Source organism: Felis catus, chromosome C2, assembly GCF_018350175.1.
Source record: "Felis catus isolate Fca126 chromosome C2, F.catus_Fca126_mat1.0, whole genome shotgun sequence".
NCBI classification, from domain to species: domain Eukaryota; kingdom Metazoa; phylum Chordata; class Mammalia; order Carnivora; family Felidae; genus Felis; species Felis catus.
In genome coordinates, this window is record NC_058376.1 from 102,907,316 (window position 1) to 102,930,486 (window position 23,171).

At 38.5% G+C, this 23,171-nt stretch overlaps 1 long non-coding RNA gene across 4 annotated transcripts in view; it reads right to left on the reverse strand.

The window, feature by feature from the left end:
- LOC123380070 overlaps window positions 1-23,171 on the reverse strand; it is a 336,895-nt gene that overhangs the window by 115,744 nt on the left and 197,980 nt on the right. The window contains exon 7 of one of the 4 annotated variants that reach the window (XR_006585302.1): window positions 16,976-18,489. The exons of 2 other annotated variants lie outside the window; for them this stretch is intronic. This is a non-coding gene — a long non-coding RNA (uncharacterized LOC123380070). Of the gene's footprint in view, window positions 1-16,975; window positions 18,490-23,171 lie in introns of those variants that run through there. One more of the 4 variants, XR_006585298.1, reaches the window with a different exon arrangement.

Genomic DNA, 23,171 nt, shown 5'->3' on the forward strand with positions numbered 1-23,171 from the left:
CATTTGATATATTTTTTTAATTAGCAGTATAACATTCTTATCTGTGGCCTCTTTTCCAAGTGCATTACTTTTCATTGATTTCCTATTTATATTCCTTACTTTTCAACCCTAACTCTCTGGCTACCACAGGGTGATGTGGTAGGATCGGGATTACTCACTGTGGTGGTGAATCTTATGTGTCAACTTGACTGGCCACAGGATGTCCAGAGTAAACATTATTTCTGGGTGTCTGTGAGGGTGTTTATGGAGAAGAGTAGCATGTGAACTTGTACCCTCAGTAAACTGCCCTCCCCAATGTAAGTGGGCATCTTGCAGCAGAGAAAGAAGGAATTTGCCCCTTTTTTTCTGTCTCATTGCTTGAGCTGGGACATCTCATTTTCTCCTGCGCTTGAACTCAGATTGAACTGAATTATACTACTTGCTTTCTTGGTGGGGCTTTTCATCCTCCATAATCATGTGAGCCAATTCTTCATATTAACCTCCATACACACACACATACACACACACACACACACACACACAATCTGTTCTGTTTCTCCGGAGAATCCTGACTAATTCACTCACACTTCACATATGTTCACATTCAGATCTGCTCTAGCTCTCCAACTATACTCACTGATCATTCTATGCCCAGTATCAAGTGACACTTGGTCTCATCGAAATTCTGGAGCAACCACTGAGCATCATAGTTTATAGGGATCAACTGAGAGAAAGACACAAATAAAGGCCTTGTAAAACATAAAGCACACACACACACATATATCTGTTCTAGGCAAAAAAATTAGAGTTTAAAGGAGCTAAGATCAACATGGCAAGGGCAATATAAAAAAAAAAACCTTTTCAGATGTATTTATAAATTATACCCATTAATACTAAATGGGTTGCCTAGAATTCCCTGAACACCTATAGACAGTAAAAATTGCCAAATTGGCTCTAATCTTTGATTGCAGTGCTAAGAGAAGGTTGTGAGAAGCCATGCTTATTTTCTTTTATGTCAACTTAAATATGAATATATTAAATGTAACATATTTAAATAATCTTTGTAGATATTAGCTTAGCTAACCTCTGGAGATAATTATTCTTTTCAGGGCACCTGGGTGGCTCAGTCAGTTGAGTGTCCAACTTCGGCTCAGGTCATGATCTCACAGTTCATGGGCTTGAGCCCCATGTTGGGCTCTGTGCTGACAGATCAGAGCCTGGAGCCTGTTTCGGATTCTGTGTCTCCCTCTCTCTCTGCCCCTGCCCCCACTCACACTGTCTCTCTCAAAAATAAATAAACATTAAAATTTTTTTAAATTATTCTCAACTCCTCCATTAAATGTGTAAAGTAGCACTCAAAAAGTTTTGGCCTAAATTTACTAGAACTACTATACTTGAAAATTGTGAAAGGTTTTTGGTCACATCATAGAAATTTCTTTGCTCATTCTATATAAAATGATTTTATAGTGATTCTTGAGGTATTTTAGGTCCAATAAACTTTTGATAGACATAAATTTCATCACATTACCCATCTGTGGATATCTCGTTCTAAAAATTTATTGAATTAAGCTGTGGCATTTTTTAATACAGAAGGAAAACCTTTAAAGAATTATTTTCCTTCATATTTTTCTTCAAATTCCTGCTCATCCCAGAAACTGCTTCCATAAAACCTTCCCTTTCTATGTTGGAAATCTCCAGCCCTGAATAGCCATCCTTCCTAAGAAATCCCTCCCTGGAGTGCCTCGGTGGCTCAGTCAGTTGAACATCTAACTAATGATTTTGGCTCAGATCATGGTCCCAGGATCATGGAATTGAGCCCTCTGTCAGGCTCCGTGCTAAGTGTGGCACCTGCTTCGGATTCTCTCTCTCTCACTGCCCCTCTCTCCCACTTGTGCCATGCTCTCTCTCTCTTTTTGTCTCTTAAAAGAAAGAAAAACTATCCCTCGCTTCCCACCCTTGATCCTTCCTTCCTACCTTCCTTAGAAATAAACATGCAGACTAAGACTTAAGTGCCTGGGTGGCTCAGTCAGTTGAGCATCTGACTTCAGCTCAGGTCATGACGTTACAGTTAGTGGTTTCGAGCCCCACATCAGGCTCTGTGCTATCGGTACCGAGCCTGCTTCGGATCCTCTGTCCCCACAATCTGCCCCTCCCCCGCTTGTGCTCTCTCAAAAATAAATAAATGTTAAAGAAAAAAAAAGTGCACATGCAGAGAAGTTCAAAGATTAATGAATGGCCACAAAACCACTTAATAATTTACAATGTTTACATTTTCATATTTTAAAAAACTAAGGCATTGCAGGTACTGTGAAAGCCCCCTAACTCTGACTGTTCCCATGGTCTTTCCTTACAACCTCCCATCTTCCACAGTAGTAACCACTATCTACAATGGAGATAATCATCTCTCTGAAATTTGGAAGCTATCACTATGTGTATATTAATAAATAAGATACAGAATTGTGTTGTATACTTTCCAATCATAAATGGTAAGACGTTCATTCCATTCTGCAACTTGCTCCTCTCCCTCACAATTTATTCATCTTCAGCACTGCACCACGTTCCACTATATTCATATGCCCCAAATTATTCCCATTCCTCATTAACACATAAGTTACTTCCTCCTTTTCTCTATTATACAACTTGCTGCAATGAACATTTCTCACTGATGTAGAGAGTTTTAGAATAGTGCCTCACACAGTTAGGCTTTCAAATGTGACCTATACGAACGGTCTGGTGCAGGAACAGTGCCAAGTGGCACTGGCATAAACTGGGAGCTTGTGAGGAGTGGTACACTCTCAAGGCCCGAGACCTACTGTATCAGAATATGCAGTCTAACAAGGGACACCATGGTTTATATGTAAATTAAATTTTCAACTGCACTGATCTATCCCACTCTTAACTACAGGTTCTACTATTCTGCTGCTACAGCTGCCACAGTTGTTATGTGTCCTTGCAAAAGGGCAAGAATTTCTCTCTAAGGCAAAGGCGCGGGGATTTGGGATTTTATACAGATTTCTAACACTCCTTAATGCTGTTCTACAAAGGAAATACACCTATTTTCACAGAAAATAGCCACCTACAGGAGTTGTCAGTCCTCTGCATCCTCAGCAACAATTCATACTGCCATGCTTTCAATTTTCTGACAGAATTTAATTGAGATACTTGACTGTTTTACTTCAGATTCCCCTGATCCCCATATAGTTAAACACTGGTAATGCTTACTGGTCATTCGCTTTCCCTTTTTGTGAAGGTCTGTTTCTGTATGTCCATTTTCTATTGAGGTGTTGCCATTTTTTTAGAAGTTGTTTATGTACTGGGAATACTGTGCTTTCTTTCAATGTACTGTAAATATCTTCTCCCATGTTGTTTTCTGTTGTTGTTGTTGTTCTTGCTTTTCTTTAATTTGCTTATAGCATTTATTTCTCCATTTAGAAAAATTTAACAAAGCCAAATTTATTATCATTTCCCTTATATGTTGAGATATTTGCTATTTTTTATTTATTTAATCTTTTTTGGGGGAGAGCAAGCTCAAGTGGGGGAGAGGGTCAAACAGAGGGGGAGAGAGAGAGAGAGAGAGAGAGAGAGAGAGAGAGAGAGAGACCGACAGAGGGAGAATCTCAAGCAGGCTCCACACTCAGCATAGAGCCGAACACAGGGTTTGATCCCATGACCCTGGGATCACGACCTGAGCTGAAATCAAGAGTCAGATGCTCAGCTGACTGAGCCACCCAGGCAGCCGAAGATATTGTTATTTTTAAAGGGGCTCCTAGGTGGTTCAGTTGGTTGAGTGTCCAACTTTGGCTCAGGTCATGATCTCATGGTTTGTGAGTTCAAGCCCTGCATTGGGCTCTGTGCTGCTCATGGATTAGAAGAATTAATATTGTTAAAAATTCTGTACTACCCAAACCATTCTAAGGAATCAATGCAATCCCTATCAAAATACCAATAGCATTTCTCACAGAACTAGAACAAATAAGACTAAAATTTGTATGAAATTACAAAAGATCCCAAGTAACCAAAGCAATCTTGAGACAGCAGAACAAAGCTGGGGGTATCACAATCCCAGATTTTAAGATATACTACAGAGCTATAATAATCAAAACAGTATGTACTGATACCAAAATAGACACATAGGTCAATGGAACAGAATAGAGAACCCAGAAATAAGCCCATGCTTATAAGGTCAATTAATCTACAACAAAGGAAGAAAGACTATATGAGGGTGAGAAAACAAATCTCTTCAGCCTCTTTGACAAATGGTACTGGGAAAACTGGACAGCTACATTAAAAAGAATGAAACTGGACCATTTTCTTACACCATATGCAAAAAATACAATCAAAATGCACTAAAGACCTAATTATGAGTCCTGAAACTACGAAATGCCTAGAAGAAAACATAGGCATTAATCTCTTTGACATTAGCCTTAACAACATTTTTCTAGGTATGTCTCCTCAAGAAAGGGAAATGAAAGAAAAAATAAATAATTGGTACTACACCAAAATAAAAAGCTTTTGAACAGTGAAGGAAACCCAATCAACAAAATGTAAAGGTAACCTACTGAGTGAGAGAAGATATTCAAAATGATATATTGGATAAGGGGTTAATATCCAAACTATGTAAAGAACTAATACAACTAAATCAAAAGATGGATTAAGATGTATATATATACAAATACACATACACACACACACACACACACACACACACAATGGACTATTACTCAGCCATAAAAAAGAATGAGATCTTGCTATTTGTAACAACATAGATAGACTAGAGGATATTATGCTAAATGAAATAAATCAGACAGAGAAAGCCACATCCCATACAATTTCACTTATATGTGGAATCTAAAAAACAGAACAAACAAACAAAAAAAAAAGAAACAGACCCATAAATACAGAGGACAAGCTGGTGGTTGCCAGAAGGGAGGAGAGTGGGGCACAGGCAAAAATGGGTGAAGGGGAGTGGGAAGTACAGGCTTCCAGTTATAAATTGAATAAGCCACAGGAATGAAAGCTACAACATAAGGAATATAATATATTCCATTATAATGTATATATAATGGTATTGTAATAGTGTTGTGTGGTGAAAGATGGTCCCCAAAGGTGTGGGAGCATGGCCTAATGCAGAGACATTGAATCACTATGTTGTATACCTGAATCTAATGTAACATTGTGTGTCAACTATAATTTTAAAAAAGGGTAGTATTTTCTGTCTACATTTAAAATTTTCATTACCACAATATAGTGTTTAGTTTATTAAAATCTCAGACTTTGACCTTTTAAATTTTAATAAAAATAATGAAGGATTTGGAGCCTCTGAATGCTCAGCTGGTTAAGTGTCCAACTTCAGCTCAGGTCATGATCTGACAGTCCATGAGTTCGAGCCCCGCATTGGGCTCTGTGCTGACAGCTCGGAGCCTAGAGCCTGCTTTGGATTCTGTGTCTCCCTCTCTCTCTGCCCCTCCCCCGCTCATGCTCTGTCTCCTTCTGTCTCAAAACTAAATAAACATTAAAAAAAATGTTTTAAATAATTAAGGATTTATGTCATCCTATAACAATTGTTTTTTGACTTGTAATATTAAACCTTAGTCTTTATAATCTTAAAACTATCACATCCTTTATTTTTGTTTGTCCCTACTCTAAAATCGGTTTGGCTAGGAATAAAATTTTAAGTTGGCAATCATTTGCCTTTAGTACTTTGAAAATACTCATATACTCATATTTTTTTCCTACTCTCTATAATTGTTGAAGAAATGCCTAAGATCAATTTCAATACTATTCCTTTCTAAGAAATATGTCTATCTGGGAAAAATATTTAAAGCAATTCCATTTTTCTGTCACAATTTGCAGTCTGACATTGGTGTGTCAAACTGCGTGTTTATTTTATCTGACACAGTATCCAAAGAGTTATCTTACCTAGAGATTCCTGGGTTTTTTTTTAATTCTGGGGGAAAAAGTGCTATCTTCTCCTCAATTAATACTTCATTCATCTGATTTCTATTTTCTACAACTAGATTTCAATCAGACCTGTTTGGAGCCTCTCTGTTTTCCATGTCTCTTTTATGTTCTTTCCATATTCTTTCATATTTTGTCTCCTTCTATTTCGAGTGAATTTCTTAAAACTAACGTCCGGTTCATAAAATCTTTTTTAATGGTGTCTAATTTAGAGTTTATTTTGCATTTGTTCTTCAGTTTCTAAATTCCATTAATTTTATTCTACAGACATGCATATATGTAAATGTAAAACCTTGGGCTGTGAGTAACTTGCTTTGTGAGTGTTCCACAAGATGAGCAAACATTTCTAATAAATTTTAACTTGATAAACTAGCTGTGACTTGCAATACAAGAACACAACTGAGCCAGTGGTTCTTGAAATTTGCTTTGATATACAAGTGCTTTGGGTTACAAGCATGTTTCCGGAATGAATTATACTCACAAACCAAGATTTTACATATACATGTGCACACGCATGCACACATACATGCACATGCACATAAATATATTTGTGGCCTTTTTAGGTCTTTATTTTTCTAGGTAAGAGAAAAATAACATTTTATTTATCTTTGTGGGTATTCTAAGCATTTCAAATTGACTACTTTTCTGTAAAATTACTTTCAACTGAAATGAACTCAAGTACTAGTCATTCATTTTGTTGGTAAAATCTTATCACTGGATATATTTGTGTATTTTGGAATTTGGATTGCAGACCCATTTTTTGAGGATTTTTTTGTCTTTTGCATTTTTTGTTTAATTTAGTTTTAGCTCTTTCTGTCTATTCACATGGTCTTATAAGTCTGCTTTGTAACTTTATCCTTATCATGGTATTCTAGATTTCCTTTTCCACAACACCGTGCGTAATATCTCAGATCCAGATGCTGGGAGTGAAGGAAGAAGCACTCCTTGCAACTGGTACCTGGATGCAAGGATATAGGTGGGTTCTCTGCTGCCTATAAAGCCATAGCCCTAGCCAACAAGTCAACACATTTTTGAGTCATTATTTCCACACGTTTTCACCCAACTCCTGACTTGCATCAGTGAAAGAGGCCATGGTCTAGAGTCTCACAAATATCTTGTTCCAATTTTCTTTTCTCCTAAAGAGCTTCTGTCTCACCTGTCTTTTTCTGAAGTCAGATACCAGCAAGCCTGTGGCTTCTGCCTACTCAATTCTTTGTGATTCTGTTTTCTTTCTAGTGAATGGAAATGCTTATCTTGATTTGTTAGTTACATTCTTTTTATTTTTATATTTACCTATCATTGCCATGTGCTTGTAGCAGGGAGAGATAAATCTGAGTATACACTAACTAAGCCATATTGTCCAGAAGATATGCTCTTATAAAGCAAAGGGAAGGAGAGAGCCATGAATACTTTCCCTTTAATATTTTGTCCAAACACATGAGGCTATTAATAGGCATTATACTTCATAGATTTGTTGTGAGAGTAAATGTGATAATGCAGCAAAGTGTCTAGCATAGGCCTGGTACACATTAAACACTCAATAAAGTTAGGTCATTAATACTAATCTTTAAACCTGGTTTTCCTCCTAGTGGTCCAAAACATCATGACTTCTTTTTACAAATAGATAACATATGGGGCGCCTGGGTGGCTCGGTCGGTTAAGCGTCCGACATCGGCTCAGGTCATGATCTCACGGTCCGTGAGTTCAAGCCCTGCATCGGGCTCTGTGCTGACAGCTTGGAGCCTGGAGCCTGTTTCAGATTCTGCGTCTCCCTCTCTCTCTGCCCCTCCCCTGTTCATGCTCTGCCTCTCTCTGTCTCAAAAATAAATAAACGTTAAAAAAATAGATAACATATATTCCACTCATCTAATAAAAACACAATTTGAGAGTTAAAAATCTCCCAAACACTTCCTCAGTAACAATAAAAGCAAAAATATCACTCATTCCTCTGGTCTTGCACTTTATTCCTACAGGCATTTTACAAACTGTTATTTACAACACTTTTCCTTCTTTTACTCACAGAAATGTAGATACTCAGAAGAAATTCTAAAGATCATCTATTTGTACCCTCGAAGTTTGCAGATGAGAAGATTAATCCTCAAAGAATAAACTATCTTGGTCTAGTTTATCCAGCTAATAATTGACATAAATGGGTCTCAAATCCTGGTGTGCTTCCTCTAATCTTCTAATTTTATTTTAGGTCTTTTTGCCTTATCTTAAAAAAATATATAGCTCTCACTAAAACCCACTGCAGACCAAGGAGCCATCTACAACAAAGATCTAGAACAGAGATTTATATCAGATGAGATAGATACAAAATGGTACCACACTGTTCTCACTGCCCAATCCAAATTCCCAGCCTCATCATTAATTTCTTGTGTAAACAGAAAGCTTGTTTCCTACTTTTTCAAACTACCTTCACATTTTCAGGTATATTTTGTATATTTTGTAACTTCATTCTATTAGGAAAAATGAAGGACACTAAAATGTTATCCAAATTTATGAGCCATAAGTAGATCATTTTCAAGTCTTCCAGAAGTTATACTATGCCCAATGATCAAAGTAACATTGCAAAATACTTAAATGCTATATGAGACGGGACCTGGAAGATGCGTTTTCATTCACTAAGGTCTCTCCCCTTGTGTTCCAACTTGACTAATTAAGGAAAACCACAAAGGACACATGTTGTAGATGAATCAACAGTAGTTACCGTACTATAATCAATGTGAAAATATCTGCATATACCTAACAAAGGTATTTTTCGTTTCACATAGACCTAAATTTGTTAGTCCAAATTTTCAGGCAACACAATCTCCAGAAGCTTCTTCCCCAGGAGAGCTATCCTTGTTGACAGGCACTAATTATTATAATCATCCTACATAAAAGGCATGACTTTGCTGCCATTATGTTCCCTCCCTGTCACAGGGAGATCCTGATTTTAGAACTGAGTATACAACAGAAATTGTCTCAGGAAAGCTCCTAAAACTTCAACAAACAAAAGTGATTTGATTTTTCCTATTTCTACAGAGAGCATAAGGCATTTTAAAGGACAGATTTTTTCAATTCTAGAGTCTAGAAATGTAAACAGAAAATTTCACATGCCCATAAGAAGTATTTATCTTCAAAGCTGAAGGATGGCTTGATATATATCTAAAAGGGAATTTATATGGGCACATAAATTCTAACTCCATATAGTCTAAACCCTCACCCTCAGAAATCCATTCAGGTCATGGCTGAGTTTAGGAAATTGTTTAGGAAATAGATAATGTTCTATTTGCAATATTCAGCTCTGCTTTCTAAGAGTTTTCCTCATTTCAAGGCACCAATTTCCTGTGTAACTAAGAATTCACTGCCCAAAACTTCTCTCTTCCAATACCAGCAGCGATGCCTGTGTAGGTTTTCTTTTTTTTTTTTTTAATGTTTGTTTATTTTTGAGAGAGAGACAGAGACAGAGCCTGAGTGGGGGAGGGGCAGAGAGAGAGGGAGACTTAATCCAAAGCAGGCTCCAGGCTCTGAGCTGTCAAAGCATAGCCCGTTGCAGGGTTTGAATCCATGAACTGCGAGATCACGACCTGAGCCAAAGTCAGACGCTTAAACAACTGAGCCACCCAGGTGTCCCTGTGTAAGGTTTCTTAGAATTGTGGAAGAAGAGAGAACAATTTTATTTTTTTTAATTTTTTAAACGTTTACTTTCGAAAGAGACAGAGCGTGAATGGGGGAGGGGCAGAAAGAGAGGGAGACAGAATCCAAAGCAGCCTCCAGGCTCCAAGCTGTCATCACAGAGCCTGAAGTGGGGCTTGAACTCACAGGCTTGAACCCATGAACTGCGAGATCATGACCCGAGCCGAAGTCAGTCACTTAACCAACTGAGCCGCCCAGGCACCCCAGGAACAACTCTTAACAAATAGCCAAAAAAACAAAGGTTCCATGTAACCTTAAAGAAGTTACTTTGCCCCTTAGATTCTTAACCTATGAAACACAGTTAAGGCTTATTCACCTGGTTAGGGCGCCTGGGTAGCTTAGTCAGTTAAGTGCCCCACTCTTGATTTCAGCTCAGGTCAGGATCTCACACTTCATGACTTTGAGCCCCCTATCGGGCTCTGCTCTGACAATGCAGAACTTGCTTGGGATTCTCTCTCTCCCTCCCTCCCTCTCTCTGCTCCTCCCCCACTTGCATGTGCACGTCTCTCTCTCTCCCTTGAAATAAACAAACATAAAAAAGACTAGGTTATTATGAGTATTTGTACAGGTAATATATATGATGAAGTATTACAAATAGTAAAGTAGTACAACATTGCATTAGCCATGTATACACCAGTACAGATTTAACTTAGTTTACTATCCCCGCACATGCAATATTTTCTCCAATTATTAATGTCCACACGTTTCTGAAGTGTCAAAGACTAACAGATGGGGTAGTTTGGGGGCTCAGAGAGCCTTTCCCCTTGTCACAGAAATTGGCAGCTGCCTTCTGCATCTGGATGTCTGACATTGTCTCTAAGCCAACTCCAGTTTAAAGAACTTCACAGTTGGCTTTCTGCTCCTTTCACGCTTGCACTCTGTCTCTCTCAAAAATAAATACACGTTAAAAAAAAAACATTTTTTTTAAATGGCACCTGGGTGGCTCAGTTGGTTAAGCATCGGACTTCAGCTCAGGTCCTGAGTTCGTGATTGGTGAGTTCAAGCCCCACATCAGGTTCTGCTGGCAGCTGTGGACCTGGAGCCTACTTGGAATTCTGCATCTCCCTCTCTCTCTGCCCCTCCCCTGCTCATGCTCACTCGTTCACTCCCTCTCTCTCTCTCCCAAAAATACATAAACATTTAAAAAAAAAAAACCTCGGGGCGCCTGGGTGGCGCAGTCGGTGAAGCGTCCGACTTCAGCCAGGTCACGATCTCGCGGTCCGTGAGTTCGAGCCCCGCGTCAGGCTCTGTGCTAACAGCTCAGAGCCTGGAGCCTGTTTCCGATTCTGTGTCTCCCTCTCTCTCTGCCCCTCCCCCGTTCATGCTCTGTCTCTCTCTGTCCCAAAAATAAATAAACGCTGAAAAAAAAAATTTAAAAAATAAAATAAAATAAAAAAATAAATAAAGAAAAAAAAAAAACCTCCACAATTGGCAAGGCAGGATGTTTTTCAGTGTTAAGCTGATGAATCTCGAAGTTTACATCGTTACCAGGAACCCAGCGCTACCCGCTCTAAATCACTGAGTTTTCTAGGCATCACTATACTCATCCCCTGAAGTAGTACATGAAAGGGCCAGAATTGTGTCATCAACAAGTAGAGAAACTCAACCTAAACAGGTTTAGGCACAAGGAAATTTATTATCCAAGACATAAACCGACTCCAGGCTTGGACACACTAATGTACTCGAGTGATGTCAGAAAACTGACTTTTTGTTTAGCTTGCCTCTGTGTTGGCTGCTTTCTCAGGAATGGTCTCTCCATGTGGCAGAATGACCGCCAAGCTTTCTTCCCTCTAGATCAGCTACCCCAGCAGAATGAGCACTTTCACTTTTCAGCGGTTTCCAAAAAATCCCCAGGGATAATACACATTAGAAAGGTTTAAAAGGTCTGGCTCGGAGTGGAGGCAAAACTGAATTTAAAATAGAGAACAGTTGTTTTGAGAAGAGTGAAAAGTGGATACTAGTCAGGCAAAAACAACAGATGTCCACTACGTCCCCTCATCGCCATCATTCAAAGCGTCCTAGGTATACACCACTTCGCGTTTTATCCCCTAGGGCCCACTTTGTATTTGTTTTCAAAAATCATATTTGATTGCCGAGTATGTAATTACTTTTATCGTCAACTCAGAGGACTATGTTAAACAATTTATACAGCAGCAGTGTCGTGTATCATGACTAGAAGAAACAAACCCAACAGACAGAATCTGACCTTGCCAGATCCCACAGGAAAAGAAACCCGCATTATGGCCAGCGAAGGTTGAGATGCCTGATAATAATGTGTCATATAATTGCATGTGAGCCGTGCTAAATGCCAGGTTCTACAGAAATCAGTGTGATATTTCACCTAGAAGTGAAGCTAACAATTATTTTCAAATTTAGCGCTAGTTAAAACTGATTGTTATAGAACAATTTCTCCATATGGTTTTAGGGAAAAAAATGTGTGTTTTCTTTGTAAAAATCATACTACATAGCGCCAGAGTTGTTTCTACATTCTAAAGTCATCCTCCATGAGGAAGTAACTCTCTAGAAATTTGGGAAATTCAGATTGATGTAAAATCCCCTTGGTACCACTTACAACTTGTATGACCTCGGCAAAATTTCACAACCACCAAGGCCTCAGTGGTCTTACTGGCAAAACAGAAACACCATCTAATTGCTTGAACGTAGAAGAATAAACCACAAGAGTTTTGAGCATTTTTTAATGTGAGCAAAGGAAAAGGATACAAAATGCAATATAAAAGCTCAGGGTGTAAAATATACACTTCATTGAAAACTTTGATGAAATGAGATGAAATTCCATATAAATATTAAAACTATTATAGAGAAATATTCACTTTATCATTCTGACTGTAATGTTTCAGCATAAAGACTATTTTTCTACAAACCAATGAGTCATCACAATGGGTTAGAGGGCATATATTGTTTAAAAACTTTTTCTAAAAATAGAATAATGGAAGGGCACCTGGATGGCCCAGTTGGTTAAGCGTCCAACTCTTGATTTCAGCTCACGTCATGATCTCATGGTTTGTGAGACTGAGCCCTGCATCCAGCTCTGTGCTGACCGAACGAAGCCTACTTGGGATTCTCTCTCTCCCTCTCTCTCTGCCCCTCCCCCACTCACGCTGTCTTTACCTCTCTCAAAATAAATAAACTTTAAAAAATTACATTTAGTTTAATTTTAATTTAAATTAAAATAGAATAATGGAATATATATGGACCAAAGTCAGGAATATTAGGCCTTGGTCTTGGGTTTTCTCTCCAACGCTTTGGAAAACTTGGAAAGTAATTTCTTCTCTATATGCCACTAAAGACAGTATTCCCTGTGTTCTCATATGACACTCAGACAACAGGAAAATCTATGGTAATTATATAAAGTTCTATAAAAAAAAAAAAGAAAAAATACATTATAAATACAAAATAATTTTTTGAGTGTTCTTTAGAAATCTAAGCTATTTGGTTTTTTAAATTTTTTATTCCATGATTTGCCTAACCAGGGATTTTATATTCAGCTTTGATTTTAGTTCATGCTTTGCCTTCTGCTTTGGAGTTCATTTATATTAAATCTAGTAAAGTGGCTAAGGACACAGGCTCTGTTATCAGGCAAACCTGAATTTCCGTCCCAATATCATCACTTCTTAAGTGTGAGACTCTAAGTAGATTAAATAACCATTCTACTTCTGTTTCCTCACCTGGCAAAGGAGGATAATATTTTTATCTACTTCATAGAATTCTTATAGGAATGAAATAAGGTAACACATATAAAGAGATTTTCTAAGACCTCCAAACAAAATAAGTACATGATAAATGTTATTTGTTGCATTATGGATATTATTCCTGTTTATCATAATAAGCATTATTTCAGTGCTTAGCTGAGACAATAATAAGAGATCTGTTGCATGTAAAAACTCACCATTTAACAGTGGATGCAGTCACTAAGTAGATGCAGATTTACGCAACATGGAAGACAAAGTGAATCTTAACTTTCACTTCGAGGTGCATGTGGCTCATGGATAAAATGTACGTTTTTCTTCTATTAAGGAAAACAAGGTCACATCTGTTAACCACACTGCAATTCAAGAAAAATCATTGGTAATTTTTCCTGCCAGCAGGCATGTGTGTCGTCAGTGATCAGGAAGTAATGCTGGGAGGACTGACAGTGGTTTCTGTAATGAACCTGCCTCACTCTTCAAATCCTCTTTCCTGCCCATGTCAGTTTACTCCTTTGAATGCTCTACCTTGTGAAGGAAGCTCTTTGTTAGAGGATTTACCACACTATGTTGCCATTTGTTTGGTTTCATGTCTATCTCCCTTACTTAACAGAGAACTCTTTAAAGATGTCTGAATGGTAGTCATCTTGTATTTCCAGAGCTTAGCATGCTGCCTGGCACATTATAGGCGTGCAATAAAGTTTATCAAATTTAATTTCATTTGCACAGGGAATTTTCAAAGCTCCTTTAATGTATGTATGGATGCTTTCTTTCTTTGGAAACATAACATCTCAGCCATTTTGCCACCATTCTCCTGCTTTAGGTGGCAAATGACATATGTAATCAGTCTCCTATATGAAGCACATAAACATAAGAGAAAAACACAGTATTTTTTTTTTCAAATAATTTTCAGGCCATCTCATTCGAGAATATATAAAACCAAGGGCACCTGGGTGGCTCAGTCAGTTAAGTGTCCGACCTCAGCTCAGGTCATGATCTCATGGCTCATGAGTGTCGGGCTCTGTGCTGACAGCTCAGAGGAAACTGCTTCAGATTCTGTGCCTCTCTCTCTCTCTCTTTCTCTCAGCCCCTCCCCTACTCATGCTCGCTCGCTCGCTCTCTCAAAAATAAAAATAAACACAAATTTTTTTCTTTTAAAAAAGAATTAAAACTAATCTTACTGCTTTACTGAAACTCAAAGCAGTAGGATTTTAAATAGCCTGTGAATCATTTGTATTAGTAAATTAGTTATCACTTTGCATCTGAATGAACCTCATGAATTATCTTTTAGATCTTACCTGACATGACACCTGAGTAATCTGCCTATGGAGACATCCATCTAGACTTCTCTTTGATCTTAATATGGTATATTAAAATATTAAAATACTGTCCTTAATATATATATATATATATATATATATATATATATATATATTTCTTAACGTGGGTTTAAAATATTAATTCCAAAATATTTCTTAGCTTCAAAGCAGAAATACTCGTATGAAACATATCCTCTAAAAATTTAACTAGGCTACAAAACTGTGTGCTCTCTCTTCATTAAACTTCTAATATTCTGGCCAAAATGCTTTTTGACTATTCACATCTGATACTGTCCTGGGATCTCCCCCTTGAACTATTTTCATCACCTTTTCTAAATTCTAATAAATGAAATAAAAGTGTATATCTCTTTAAGCTGATGGAAAGTTAAAGCATTTAGGCAGGACTTTCCTTTCAACCTCAAAACAGGTCTTTTTTTTTTCTTTGAAAACACAACCTCTGCTTTTCTAATTTTAAGTATCATTTTTAATATTTCAGAGTCTTGAAAGCATTCTAAGTATTTTAAGCCAGACTGTATCATTTCAGAACTAACAGGCTTCGTCTAGGGAAAAGAAATAACCAAGGAAACAGAAAAGCTGAACTGCTTCCCCCACTTCACATTAGTGGCCAGATCAGAACTTGCCTGCTGTCAGTACAAATTTGCCCACCCCTCTGCTGTTCCCTACTGCAGCTTTCACTTTCTCAAAGACTCAAGGCATCTTTCTTTGGGACCATCCAGTATCGGCTTACAGGGCAACAGTAACAGCCAATTACAGTAGATGCACAGAGTCCCATTCTTCTGGGAGCTAGCATACATTTTCTTTATGCCAAATGTCTCATTTCATGAGTTTATTGCTGCCCTTCCAAAGTAGCCATAATATGCCAGCACCGTATTTTAAACCCTATGAATTACAGTAAGACTCACTCAGAATTTATTTAGGGAAATGCAACAAAATCTATAAATAAGAAAAAAAAAGATCGGAAAACCAGTCGTTCAAGTTGTAATTCATACACACTTGGTCAGGACCTTGGAAATCAAAGAGGCTCCAAGCTGCAGCTCATACTAAGGGGGGTTTAGTCTGCTTGGTTGGCATGTTTCCTTTCTGCCTGCCGGCCCTGTGGACTCCATCCTTACTTAGCCAGGCACCACAATTGCTTTACCCAGTTCTTTGTGAAAAATGTGTAACAACTATAGCATTATTGTTCTAGAACACAGCGTGACTACAAAGGTATGATGAATCAACACACTCACGTCCCAGTGTCTACATTTTTTTTTAAAGTTCAGTACGGGAAAAATGTTATAAATGTTATGAAATTCACTCACAAACCTAGTAATTTAATTTTGTTTTTTAAATTTAATTTAATATTTTTAAACTTACATTCAAATTAGTTAGCATATAGTGCAACAATCATTTAAGGGGTAGATTCCTTAATGCCCCTTACCCATTTAGCCCATCCCCCCTCCCACAACCCCTCCAGTAACGCTCTCTTTACTCTCCATATTTAAGAGTCTCTTATGTTTTGTCCCCCTCCCTGTTTTTATATTAGTTTTGCTTCCCTTAAATAACGAGCCAGATGTGTTAGACCAGATATTCAGGTTTCCTGGATTTTACATTGTGAGGTTCAACTACTTGCAACTGTCCTTTAAGACTCACGAGCTACAGTAATTTATGATTTTGCTAAAGCACACATTTGACCACATCATTGACAAGCCTATCAAACAGAAGCTGAGCCAACCAGGCAAACAAAAAATGACACTGCAAAGCATCTTCGTCATTGTCTACTTGTAAGAAAAAAATAATAATGTGGGCCAAACTATTTGGTGAAACAGTATTCAAAACCCATAGATTTCTTAAAATATCTTATAATTGATCCCTTTCAAATGTCAAACATCTAAATGTTCTTCAGGATTTTTTTTTGTAACCTGTTTATATGATTAGTTTTGTTAAGAGCTACATTTCATTACTGGGATATAACAAGACTATCTTTTGATAATGGAAGTTTTAGATCATTCAAGTGATTGTTAGCATTTGATGGACACTTTTCTCATCATCTCCAGTTTGTCAACACCTTGTCTGATTTGGAAACCTAAAGAAATAATTTGCGTTCTTTTTTTTTTGCTTCTTCTACATCAGTTTATTTTTACTATACCATGTTTTTAGTTCCCTGACTTATAAATTGAAAAATCTTATATTATGGATGAAATATGTCTGTAGTAGGAGCAGGGGAGGGAGGCAGAAAAGCAGGTGAGAGCAGTAACCAGAGATTTAAAAAGAGAGAGAATGTGCACACTCATCCTTTTCTTTCCACACTGGAAAAAAACACACAGCCTTCTTACAGATAATAAGACTTTTTGTTTTTATTTTCTTCTTCTCACAGTAAGTCAACAGTATCATCTTTCTAACATTCTAACCTTCTGTGCATGCTGCTGGGAAAGCAGGACATTGGCTTCTCCTGTTAACTTTCTGGGAAGTTGGCCGGGGAAAATAACACCTAATAAAAACAGGACCGAAGTCTCAAGTCCCAATATCTAGCCTGAGCTCTGCCTCTCTCACTAACAAAATGATGATGAACTGAGCCTGTTTTCTCACCCCAAATGCTCATCAAAAAGACTGTCATGTTGGTAAAAGAAAATAAGCCATATACAATTTACAGAAACACTAGAAAATTCTTACAAGGAAGTGTTGAACGAAATTTTGTTATACCTTTCTCCATTTTCATAGACACTAGGAATCATTTTAAAAGATAATTTCCATCCTCTTTTGCACTGCCCCCTCCCAATTCTATACTGAGATGTCTTGCCAAAAAACAAAAACAAAAAACAAAAAGCCTCTTTGTTCTCAGACAGCGGCAACTCTCCACTGTTTAGCGTTTCCAACCCTGTTTCTGACAGATTCTAAGCATGCAGAATACACTGATGGCTTCTTTCTTGCCAGTCCAAAGACCTCTTTAAAATTCTCCTCTTTCTTGACCTCTTGTAGGGTTTGACATTGCTAAACCGGCTGTTATTCTTGAGATGTTTCATTCCTGTGGCTTCTACAATAGCACTTCCTCCTTATATTTCCTGCTATAGCTTGGGCTGCTCTTTCTTTTTTAACACTTCTTCTTATGCCTACCACCCAAGTTCTCCACGGCTAGCTCAATCTCTTATCTATTTGACACCAATTGGCTCTTTTTCCCCTTTTGAGATTTTTTAAAGGACATATACACTATTTTTGTCTTCCCCCCAACATGATGGAGGTGTAACTGACAAATAAAATGGCACATGTGATGGGTGTACCATGAGATGACTTGCTATACACTGCAAAAGGGCTCCCACAATCAAGTTAACACATCCATAACCTCACAATTACTTTTTTTTTATTTTTGTGGTGAGAATGCTCAAGATTCAATCTCTTAAAAACTCCAAGTATACAATACAGTTTTATTAACTACAGTCACCGTGCTATACATTAGAACCTAAGAATTTATTCATCGTATAAAAGTCTCTCAAGTTTTCCCCCCACACCATAACCCTTGACAAACATCATTCTATTCTTTGTTTGTAATGAACTTACTTTGGTTGTTGTTTCTTTGTTTCATTTAAGATACCATGCCGTGTTTGTTTTTATCCAGATGATTTTACTTAGCAAAATGCCTTTCAGGTTCATTCATGTTGTACCCCATGGCAAGAGTTCCTTCTTTCTTAAGATATATGGGTTTTTTTCTCACATTTTCTTTACCCTTTCATCCACTGACAGACACTTAGGTTGTTTCCATCTCTTGGCCACTCTACTATGAAAAATGTTCAGTGAAGTCAGGGTTCAGATATCTCTTTGAGACATCAATTTCACTTCCTTTGGCTATATACCTGAAAGTAGGAATAGTGCAACAATGATTTCAGGAGTAGATGCCTTAGGGCCCCTTACCCACTTAGTCAATCCCCCTTCCCACAGCCCCTCCAGTAACCCTCAGTTTATTCTCCATATTTATGAGTCTCTTCTGTTTTGTCCCCCTCCCTGTTTTTATATTATTTTTGTTTCCCTTCCCGTAGGTTCATCTGTTTTGTCTCTTAAAGTCCTCATATGAGTGAAGTCATATGATTTTTGTCTTTCACTGACTGACTAATTTCACTTAGCATAATACTTTCCAGTTCCATCCACGTAGTTGGAAATGGCAAGATTTCATTCTTTTTGATTGCCGAGTAATGCTCCATTGTACCCATATACCATATCTTCTTTATCCATTCATCCATCGAGGGACATTTGGGCTCTTTCTATACTTTGGCTATTGTTGATGGTGTTGCTATAAACATGGGGGTGCCTGTGTCCCTTCAACACAGCACACCTGTATCCCGTGGATAAGTGCCTAGTAGTGCAATTGCTGGGTCATAGGATAGTTCTATTTTTAGTTTTTTGAGGAACCTCCATACCGTTTTCCAGAGTGGTTCCACCAGATTGCATTCCCATGAACAATGCAAAGAGATCCTCCTTCTCCACATCCTTGCCAACATCTGTTGTTGCCTGAGTTGTTAATGTTAGCTATTCTGACAGGTTAAGGTGGTATCTCATTGTGGTTTTGATTTGTATTTCCCTGATGATGAGTGATGTTGAGCATTTTTTCATGTGTCAGGTGGCCATCTGGATGTCTTCTTTGGAGAAGTGTCTATTCATGTCTTTTGCCCATTTCTTCACTGAATTATTTGTTTTTTGGGTGTTGAGTTTGAGAAGTTGTTTATAGGTTTTGGACACTAATCCTTTAGCTGATATGTCATTTGAAACTATATTCTCCCATTCTGTTGGTTGCCTTTTAGTTTTGCTGATTGTTTCCTTCGCTGTGCAGAAGCTTTTGATTTTGATGAGGTCCCAGTAGTTCATTTTTGCTTTTGTTTCCCTTGCCTCTGGAGACATGTTGAGTAAGAAGTTGCTGTGGCCAAGATCAAAGAGGTTTTTGCCTACTTTCTCCTCGAGGATTTTGATGGCTTCCTGTCTTTCATTGAGGTCTTTCATCCATTTTGAGTTTATTTTGTGTATGGTGTAAGACAGTGGTCCAGGTTCATTCTTCTGCATGTCGCCGTCCAGTTTTCCCAGCACCACTTGCTGAAGAGACTGTCTTTTTTCCATTGGATATTCTTTCCTGCTTTGTCAAAGCTTAGTTGGCCATATGTTTGTGGTCCGTTTCTGGGTTCTCTATTCTGTTCCATTGATCTGAGTGTCTGTTCTTGTGCCAGTACCATACTGTCTTGATGATCACAGCTTTGTAGTATAGCTTAAAGTCCGATATTGTGATGCCTCCTGCTTTGGTTTTCTTTTTCAAAATCGCTTTGGCTATTCAGGATCTTTTCTGGTTCCATACAAATTTTAGGATTATTTGTTCTAGCTCTGTGAAGAATGCTGGTGTTATTTTAATGGGGATTGCACTGAATATGTAGATTGCTTTGGGTAGTATAGACATTTTAACATTATTTGTTCTTCCTATCCAGGAGCATGGAATATTTTTCCATTTTTTTTCGGGGGGGGGGGAGGGGGGTCTTCTTCAATTTCTTTCATAAGCTTTCTATAGTTTTCAGTGTATAGATTTTTCACCTCTTTTGTTAGATTTATTCCTAGGTATTTTATGGTTTTTGGTGCAACTATAAATGGGATCAATTCCTTGATTTCTCTTTCTGTCACTTCATTATTGGTGTATAGGAATGCAACCGATTTCTGTGCATTGGTTTTATATCCTGCAACTTTGCTGAATTCATGAATCAATTCTAGCAGTTTTTTTATGGAACATTTTGGGTTTACCATATAGAGTATCTTGTCATCTGTGAAGAGTGAAAGTTTGACCTCCTTCTCCTGGCTGATTTGGATGCCTTTTATTTGCGTTGTCTGATTGCAGAGGCTAAGACTTCCAATACTATGTTGAATAACAGTGGTGAAAGTAGACATCCCTGTCTTGTTCCTGACCTTAGGGGGAAAGCTCTGTTTTTCCCCATTGAGGATGATGTTAGCATTGGGTCGTTTATATATGGCTTTTATGATCTCGAGGTATGATCCTTCTATCCCTACTTTCTTGAGGGTTTTTATCAAGAAATGATGCTGTGTTTTGTCAAATGCTTTCTCTGCATCTATTGAGAGGATCATATGGTTCCTGTCTTTTGTTTTATTGATGTCATGAATCACACTGATTGTTTTGCAGATATTGAACCAGCCCTGCATCCCAGGTATGAATCCTGCATGGTCTTGGTGAATAATTTTTTTAATGTATTGTTGGATCCGGTTGGCTAATATCTTGTTGAGGATTTTTGCATCCATGTTCATCAGGGAAATTGGTCTATAGTTCTCTTTTTAGTGGGGTCTCTGTCTGGTTTTGGTATCAAGGTAATGCTCATTTCATAGAAAGAGTTTGGAAGTTTTCCTTCCATTTCTATTTTTTGGAACAGCTTCAAGAGAGTAGGTGTGAACTCTTCCTTAAATGTTTGGTAGAATTCCCCTGGAAAGCCATCTGGCTTGTAGGTGCGTATGCCCATGTGTGGGAGTGGTGAAAATGGTGTCACCCAGCTACCCAGTCTCTAGTATGGGAACTCTGTTCTCTCCAATCAGCAATTGCACACCCATCCTCTGTCTTCAGCTTTCGTCCACTCCCTGCTTCTTCACTGTCCGTGACCAAGCCCCAGGCAGTACCTCTCTCCCGAGTCTTGTCTCAGATGCAGCTGTTTTCCCCAGCCCCTTACTTCCGAAGGACTGCTGCTTTGACCCACTCCACCACTCTGAGGGAGGGTCTCACCAAGCAATGGCTGAATGAGCAATGGCCGAATGCCAGCTACACCCAGGAATGCCCACTGGCCCTCACTGCTGCTGGTGCCCCAAGACTGCGGCCAGGTGCCAGCCTGTCCCAGAAAAAGTTCACGAGATAGTGTAGCAGCATCTTTTCAGGGACTATGGAAAATCACAACACACATCTGGCACCAGGCTTCACCCTTAATGACCTTGTTTCAGCACCAACGAATGTGGCCGTTTTTTAGGGTCTGCTGGGACCGGGTGGCTTCAACAGTCTCTACCAAATGTCCTTCCAGCAGCGGAACCGCTTTTCCCCGTGTGGCCTGAGAACCTCCCGAACCCCATTCTGTTCCTGGGGATTCACCCTTCCCACCAGAGCACCGTCAGTATGGAGCTGCAGAGTTGCAGCCTTTGTGCCCCCCTTGTTTACAGTCTTAATGGAATTTAAACCCTCTCCTTTCTCCTTTCTCCCTTTTTAGTTTAACCCCTGTGGCTGTTTCCAATTTTCCACTTTCTCTCCAGCTGCTTTTGGGGAGGGGTGCTTTTCCCATATTCTACACACACACACACACACACACACACACACACCCAGTCTCCATCCTCTCTCCACCTTCCATGGAAGCTCCCTGCCCTCCACCGGCTTCTCTCTCCCCAAGTTCACCTCTCTGTGCCACCTACATGTTGAGTTCTGTGGTTCAGGTTGTGCAGATTGTTGTGTTAATCCTTCAATCAGTTTTCTAGGTGTGTAGGGTGGTTTAGTGTTGGTCTGGCTATATTTCATGGACGCAAAACACACAAAAAACTTCCATGCTGTTCTGCCATCTTGGCTCCTCTTCGATGGTTCTATTTTTAATTTTGAGGAACCTCCATAGTATTTTTGCATGATTGCTGTACCGATTCAACATTTCCACCAACAGTGTAAAAGTGTTCTGTTTTCTCAACATGCTTGCCAATATTCGTTATCTCCAATTTTTTTATTTATTTGGATTTTTTGAATTGAAATATAAGTTAGTTAACATACGGTATAATGTTGATTTGAGGAATCGGCTTTATGATTTATCACATTACATATAACACCCAGTGCTCATACCAACAAGTGCCCTCCTTATTGCCCCTTTTAGCCCATCCTCCTGACAGGTACGAGTTGGTATCTCATCATAGTTTTGATCTGCATTTCCTGGATGTCTAGTGATATTGAGCACCTTTTCATATACTTGCTGGCCATTTGTATGTTCTTGGGAAAATGTCTATTCAGGCTCTTTATCCACTTTTATGGTTTTTAATTTTTCTAAATTTTATTTACTTATTTTCAGAGAGAGAGAGAGAGAGAGTGAGAGAGCATGAGCAGGGGAGGGGCAGAGAGGGGGAGAGAGAGAATTCCAAGCAGGCTCCGTGCTATCAGCACAGAGCCCAATGTGGGGCTCAAACTCATGAACCATGAGATCATGACTTGACTGAAAATCAAGAGCTGGGTGCTTAACTGACTGAGCCATCCAGATGCCCCTCATTATCCACTTTTAATTGAATTATTTCTTTTTGACCACTGAGTTGTATATGTTTTATATATTTTTTAGATATCAATCCCTTATCGTATATATGGTTTACAAATAGTTTCTCCCATTCCATAGGCTGTCTTTCCATTTTGTTGACTTTTTACTGTGTTGTCATCTCACTTAGTTTTCTTTCATCACCTGTGCTTCTGATGTCATTTCCAAAAGTCATTGTCAAAACCAGTATCAAGATTGTCCCATATATGGGACATATATGTCCCTCCTATATGTTTCATGTT